The sequence below is a fragment of the Alexandromys fortis genome, unplaced genomic scaffold (genome assembly GCF_014885135.2).
Source record: "Alexandromys fortis isolate MF-2015 unplaced genomic scaffold, M_Fortis_MF-2015_v1.1 scaffold_24, whole genome shotgun sequence".
Classification (NCBI taxonomy): domain Eukaryota; kingdom Metazoa; phylum Chordata; class Mammalia; order Rodentia; family Cricetidae; genus Alexandromys; species Alexandromys fortis.
The window spans coordinates 13,598,747-13,607,099 of NW_026067906.1; positions in this window are offsets into that span (position 1 = coordinate 13,598,747).

Genomic DNA, 8,353 nt, shown 5'->3' on the forward strand with positions numbered 1-8,353 from the left:
AATAAAGAAAGAATATTAAGAGCCGCAAAGGAAAAAGGCCAAGTTACTTACAAAGGTAAACCTATCAGACTTACACCTGACTTCTCTATGGAAACCATGAAAGCCAGAAGGTCCTGGATAGATGTTCTTCAGAAACTGTATATGATTTTTTAAGGGTGATCCTGATATAGTTTATAGGATCAGAAATTTTCATATGCAATGATTTCTAGAAATAATACAGAGAAGGAATAACAGAACTGTGGAAGAAATTCGAACAAGAGCAAGAATCAGGCATATAGGTTTAATAGCAGGTTAAAGTAAAATTTAAATATCAAAAATCAAAATAAAGCTTAAAATAACAAAGATTCTTCCATTCACAGAGCTGAAAATGCCAAGTACCATTTTAGCCATTTGACTCTAAAAGAGTATTAGAAATAATCCACCATAAGATGGTGTTATGCTTCGAACCTAACAATGCTTCTGAAGGTTTAGGTTTGGTTCTTAGTGGGTTGAACTTCTGAGAGGTTTGCTAATTATAAAGGCAAAAGTTTTGTCAACAGTTTGTGGTGTTTGGTTTTTTATTTTTGTTTTTGCCTTGACCCAAGCTTGGCCATTCTGGGAATTGGAAATCAGAGTTCAGAACATTTCTCATCTTCTAGGCAATTTTTTGGAACTTTTTTATTATTAATAACTGATATGCTAAGAGAGACTTACATAGATCTAATCTACATGGGAAGTAGAAAAAGACAAGATCTCCTGAGTAAGTTGCAAGCATGGAGACCATAAGGGAGGGTTTGAAGGAGGGAGGGGAGCGGAGAAAGATGTAGAGCTCAATAAAAATCAATAAAAAAATAATTGATGTGGGAAAGCACAGTATAGTGGGTGTGGTGCCATCACTGGGCAGGGGATCCTGGAATATGGAAGCAAGCTGGACAATCAATGGGGAGCAAGCCTGTAAGCATCATTCCTCTCAGTCTCTGCTAACTGTCTAGAGAGTTTTGCTTTGAGTTTCTACCTTGATTTCCCTGGCAACATATTGTGACCTGGGTCATGTAAGCCCAATAAACCCTTCTGTTCTTAAGATGCTTGCTGTGGTTGGGATTTATCATAGCACTGCAAAAGCTATGAACTTACAATTATAAAATAAATTATTATTAATTTACATATTTTCCTGTGATAAAATGTCCAGGACTAGAGTATAGCAGTGATAAAGTAGAAGTTATGATTGAAAACGTGTCCTTGAAAACTTAGCAATAACACTATACATTTTTATTTTAATATAGTTTAATTGAAATAACACTGCATCATTTCCATCCACTTTTCTTCCTTGGACCCGGCTAATATACTTCTATTCACAAGTTGACAGCCTCGTTTTCTTTGTTTGTTAGTGCTACATACATAGAAGTCTGCTGGGAACACATACATTTTCAATGGCAAAAACGTTGAATTTAATGGAAACATATGATGTAATAAGCCTCTGGCCTTGGGACTGACAAAAAGTTTACTCTCAGTAACCTCCAGAAAACCATGGCTAATATCTAATCACAGGGACAATGCATGTGGCAATGCTCAAACGGCAAATATTCTGAGGCTTGACTTAAAATGTTCAATCATAGAACAACTTTACAATGAAGCTGAGTCAGACTGGAGCGTTCTCAGGTGACATTCTGGTGCTACCAAGGCAAGTGCAAGAGAATATGAAATAAATGCTTGAAATAGGCAAGGTAAAATTGAAATAACAAATCCACAACATAGGAACAAAGGGTCGAGTTGCTTTAAAAAACTCAATTATAAACATTGCCAAATTCCATAAAGACTTAAAGATAAAATAATATAGAATAAATTCCAATTGAATAGTGATGGTGATTTTGAGATGTATCCCCAGAAATTGCTGACATATAAAACATGAAGTTGTCTATATATGTGTGTGTTGAGAAAAATCTTTTTACTCAGAAAGTTCAATTAAATAATAGCATTTTTTAAAAGAAAAATTCCTATTGCTAGACTTCTTTTCTAAAACTAGATGGGAAAACATAATTATAAATTCTAGAAAGTACAGAAAATATAAACATAGAATAAAATTTAGTTCTATATGTCACTACTATATAGAAAAACTCGCATTTTACTTTCCAAACTCTTAATATCTGTTTTTCTCGAAGTAAAAGCATAATTTCTGAAGAAGTTTACTAAGATATGATTTAGTATTTAGAGATGGTAGCCAGTCATGTGAATTTTATATGTGGAATGTATATTTCCTTTCTTAAAATTTTAAATAGATATCAAAGGTCGGTAGACTCATACTCTTTCCTTTTTGGATCTTTGTAGCCTGAAATTAATTCTGATTATAATGAGATGCTCTGTAGCAAAATGTGTCTTTGACTGTTTCTAACTTAATATCTGTAAATTACAAAAAAATACTGAACTGGTGCTATTTAATAAGGCCCTATGAAAATATATTCTTATCTAAGGAAAACATTTGATAATGAAAATATTGCTAATAGTAAATATTTTTCCTGTGAATTTATTTTCTGCTTCACCTAGTAAATCATATTGTTTCCGTTATTTTAATTGGTTTTTCCCAGGGCATGGGGCTCTAGAAAGGTTTAGTGTTACATACAAGAAGTGACACCTAGAAAACTGGTCACTAGCAGAAGCTTAAGCTGCATTCCTGGGTCTTCAGATCTCTAAGTCTCACGTTAAGGAGAATCACTAACAAACAATAACAGTACTAAATTAATTGATGGACAAATTTTGTTACCAGAAGGATGCATCACCAGATGAGACTATAGTCACATGTCTTTTTAAATTGCTTTTAAAATAATACCAATCAAAATTCCCACTTTCACCCCTCTTCCCCTTTCTCTCCCCGCACACACCCTTCTCCCCTGGAGTCCTAAGAGAGGGCAAGGCACCTGCGCTGTAGGAAGTCCAATACTCTCCCCACTACATCCAGGCTTAGGAATTTATGCACCCAAAGAAAATAGGATCCCAAAAAGCCAGTACAAGCAGTAGAGACAAATCCCAGTGCCATTGACATTAGCCCCTCAGTCTGCCCCAACTGTCAACCACATTCAGAGGGACCAGTTTGATCCCATGCTCGTTCATTCCCAGTCCAGCTGAAGCTGGTGAGCTCCCATTAGCTCAGGCACACTGTCTCAGTGGGTGAACCCCTCGTGGTCTTGACTTCCTTGCTCATATTCTCCCTCCTTCTGTCCTTCAACTGGACCTTGGGAGCTCAGTCCAGTGCTCCAGCATTGGTCTTTGTCTCTGTCTTCATCCGTCGCTGGAGGAAGGTCTTATAGTTATATTCAAGATAGTCATCAGTCTGACTACAGGACAAGGCCGGTTCAGGCACCCTCTCCTCCACTGCCCAGGGTCCTAGCTGGGGTCATCTCCATGGACTCCTGGGAACCGCTCCAGAGCCAAGTCTCTTACCAACCCCCAAATGGACTAACTTTGTTTCTCTGGATGTGAGTTTGAAGAAGGAGAAGATGCTTCAGCTCCGATAATCAGCTGGCACTTGTTCTGAGATTCTTCCCACCCAGCAGTCTTGGCATAACTTTGATCTTGCCTGGCTGTCTGAGGTTCTCTACTGCAGCTGTTGTTTGTCTATGCTCAGTGGTGTGAGGGCAAGGAAGAAATGGGAGAAATGAGCAGAAATAATAGCGCTCTCTAAATTGCCTGCCTCTCTTCCAAAGCACCAAACCTTGCTCCCTCTACCCTGAGCTATGTGCCTTCTACACGGGGGCACACCTGCCTCTTATCTTCAGGGGTTTCTCACGCTCATTCGCTGTAATTACTCTCTTCTATGCACTTCCATTTCCACCCTGGCATCTTTCGACAGTGCTGTGGGAAAGATTCTGCCTACCGGGTTGTCATCTTTGCATGAGCCAGAAATCTCAGATACTTATTTAAACTTTCTCTTTGCAGCTGCTGGTACAATTCCGCACGTATTTAGAAACAGAAATAAACTCAACGGCATTCATGTGTTCCCTGCACCTTTTGAAAGCGGAGTTCTTAGTTTTATACATGTGAATTTAAATCTCACAGATGTATTGTTTTCTGGGTTATGGACTTGTTTTGGCAGCTGAGTTGTTCTTTTTTTTTTTTTTTAAATTACATTTTGCGGGGTGGCAGGTTGACACAAGAAGAAGTGGGATGTTGCCTGGTTTGAATCCCTGACTGTTGCTTCTGTGAGAACTCCCAAGAGCAGATTGGGAGAAAAGAGCTGCTCTTTCCTCCCTTAACTCAAAGCATCTCTCGTAGTCAGCTTTATGCATCAGATGTGCATGTACAACAGCAAGCAAAAAAGAGGATGATTAGACAAGTGAAAATATGGTTAAAAATAAATATGAAAGGCATGGGAGACAATATGTAGTGTCTCCTACAAGGAATCCTTTACCTCTCCTAATTGATTTTAGTATAACTTTATTGATGGCATACAGATAAATTCAGTCCCTTTTGTGTACATTCTGAAAGGCTTGATTCTGCGTAGTTAAATTTGTGCCTCAAAAGTCAGTTTGCAGATGGGGAATCTTGAACTGAATATAAAACAATGGAGGTGAAGGCTTGGATGGCCAGAGTCGTTGTAATAAGAAAATAATTCTCATTTCAAATTAAAAGTTGATAAGATTCTAAGCTTATTTTTTTAAGACATATAAAAGGAAAGCTTTTCCAAAATGAATTTGAAATTCAGAGGCGACAGCTATGGATCACCCCAAGAGTGACGTTGATATCTAGTCTGAAGTTTCCCTGAAGGAAGGTTGTGATTAACTCTGCACTCTATGGCAGAATTTCTTGGCTTGTGTAAGATCAGCTAGAAGTTCACAGTAGGACTAACTTTAATGATCTTAGTATTTTGACCGAAATATCTTTCAAGGCACTACATCTACATTACTGAATCTATGTGTATTCCAAAAAATAATGCAACTGATTTTTTTTCTCATGTCAAGGGTAATTTCTCTTTCCAGTTATATAAGTGAAATTGGCAGATGGTTTGAATCACCAAATATTATATTGTATAACACCGTGGACTGTAAAAAGAGAAACATGAAAGTATTGTCATTTAATAACAAAAAATGCCCTAGGTAAGTTGCCGAAATTATCGAACATCATATAATCCTATGTAAGATGTGTGTGTCATAGCTACATCAGCAGCCAGTAATTTAGTTAGTTCGGTGCATTTGTATTATTCAAAGTTTTACAGAGGAACAGACCAATGGGGTGAATATCATCGACCTGCTTATCATATAGCTACGTGTCTGCCCCCTAACCTTAGACTAACTCTTTTAAGGAAGTTGATATTTACTTAAATGACTTATCTATTCTAAGGATGGTGAAGTCTGTACAGCACATCACCAGGTTGTAGACTCAGTTCAGAATTGATGCTACAGTGTATGTCCTAAATTCTACAGGTTGTCTGTTGGATTCCGATAAAGCTTTGATGCTTCCTTTTCAAGATTACCCTCTGTGAAGATGGAAGGAGACTCTATCCTATTTCTCTTCTTCAGTTTGCAGTCATTTGCTTCTGTTTCAGGGAAGTTTATGATGCAGGGTCTCCATCTTCATCTTCTTGGACGGCTCACATTGTGTGCATAGATCTACATGTGAAATGTCTCTTTTATGAGGACAAAATTCATGCTAGATTAAGCCCCATTAGAATGACTTCAACTGAACTAATTAGAGTTCCCACAGTCTCTTTCAAAAGAACATCCCATGGTTAGGAACTGAGTTAGGAATCCATCATGTTAACAATAGAGATTCATAGCTCAGTCTGTGAAATGTGTGCAGAAGCAAGGGTCTGATACAGGTGAGCTATTATTTTCAGATATGAATACATAAGGAATCCTAACTTTAGTTTACTTTAAGAAGAGAATGTATAAACTATGTAATAGTCCAAAGAGAAAATTCTTATTGGTCTTTCTTTTTTCTAGAATATCAGCAACTAAGAATGAGGTAGTGTGTTTTTTAAATTTCTTCTCTCTTTGCCTGGAACAGAATTCAGTTCTTAAGGTCTTTATGAGCACATAATAATAAAAGATAACGATTGGAAAACACCTGAAGAGAGGGTCTGAGTGTTCTTCTTAGGCAATGCACCAAAGGGAAGGCTCTACGGACAGCAAACGTTTTTCTGGAATGACAGAAATCTTAAAGCCATGCTGCTCTTAAGTTACTGATTATGGTTGTTTCCATGGAAATTACATCATCTACCTGCTCACACATGAAAATAGAAAATGTCAGATGATTAAATGCAGCCACAGTAAGTTTTTCAAAAAACTTTCTCCATTCTTTTTTTTTTTAACTAAAATTATTAGGGTTTGGAGTCAGTGTGCTCAATTCTAAGAAGCAAAACTAGTGTAGTTTTTATCTTTTTTGTTTTACCTGAAATTCCCATTCTTGTGCCAAATCTCTATTTGTAACTCAGCATGTCCATTTGCTTTATATAAATATTGAATTCAAGCTCAGTCACTGTTACTCTGGGGAAATATGGAAATAAGTATTATTAAAATTCCTTTCTTCCTTTTCTCCACTTCTAATTCATTTTACATTACTTCAAAATCAACCTCAAATTTTAATTTTGAGTATGTCCATTTCCACATTTGAAAGATGAAACAACTTAATATGGTCCATCAATTCCTGGACCGTAAGGGGCATCTGTGGCTGACTGGTATATGGTTATAAGCTTCATCCTTATCTCCACACCATGTGTAATGTGATTTGAAGCGCCTGTTATCAAGGGGTAAATCTATTTCTCTACCTTGAATTTTACTTTGTCAATTTAAATCCTTTGAAGTGGATGCTGCTTTTAAATGCAGGCTTCTAGAGAACTTGCAAGATTTGGATCTCTTAGGATCTAATTTTTATAAAACTACATTTTTGGGAATTATTCATTTAAAAATACTTCTTTGCCTTATCTAACTCACCAACACACAAGACATCCTCTCCCTAGAAACCCACTGACCAAACTGCCAAAGAATCAACTCTCTTTCTTCACGCCATCCTTCCATCTCAGTATGAAACACATAACCCAGTCTCTTCCCAGAAAACTGCTAACCAGACAAGACTAAAAGTCAGATATATCTTCCTGGCAAACTGAACTTTCCTCCCTTCGGTGAACCACCTCCACCTGCTCGTCTAACTCATCCCTATTCCACGTTCAGCCCACCCAAAGACCTCCAGTGGTCACAACTGGCAGGGGCTCAGTAGCACTCCTTATCAGGTAACCAAAACCCACCACATACTCCTCAATCCAAAGTGGGGAACAGAAACCACCATGGAGATACAAGACCAGATATCAACACCTAAAATTATAATCATTGCAAACACAAATGTATAGATGCCAGCATAAAAACAAAATCAATAATACCCAGTACAATATTCTATGCTAAAAGCTGACAACCCAATTACAGATGGCACAAATAAATATAATATAACTGAATGATCAAACTAGCTATCATGATATGATCAAGGATCTTAAAGATGATATGAATAAATCTATTAATAATATTTATAAGAATAAAAACATTAAAATGAACTGAAGAAATCTCTTCAAAACATGTAAGTTGAAACAGGCTCAATAAGGAAAACCCAACTGATGGAAAACTGGCAATAAAAAGTTTAGAATTCAAACTGAAACCTTAGAGACAAGACTTACTCACACAACGAAAGAGATGGAAGACATAATCACAGGCACCAAGAACAAGACAGGAGATATGGATACCTCACTTAAAGAAAATGCTAAATCTAAAAGAATCCAGGCATTCAAGAAATGTGGAAAACAATGAAAAGATCAAATCTATGGGTAATGAGAATAGAGGAGAAAGAAGAAACCAAGGTCAAAGAACAGAAAATATTTTCAACAAATTCAAAGAATAAAATTTACCTAAAACCAGAGAAAGAAATGTCTATGCAGGTACAAGATGGTTACGGACCACTAAATAGACTGGACCAGAGAAACAATTCCCCACAATACAGAACAATCAAAGCATGACATGTATAGAGCAAAGAAAGAATATTAATAGTTACAAGATAAAGGCCGCTATTCAACAGACCAGTTGGATGAATTCTCAGAGTAAATTCTGTAGGACAGAGGGTCTAGACTTTAAAACCTTATACTCTGCCAAAACCTGAATAGAAATGACTAATTTCCTTGATGCATATATACCACCTACCAAAGTTAAATCATATCAAAAAAGCAATTTAAACAGACATAATGCATAGTGAAATAGAAGCTAAAGTAGTACAACCTAAAGAAGCCTGAGCCAGATGGTTTTAGTATAGAATTCTACATGACTTTCAAAGAAGAGTTAATGCCAGTATTGCAGAAATTATTCCACAAAAAGAAAAACAGAAAGGAAGGACAAAAGAAAGAAAT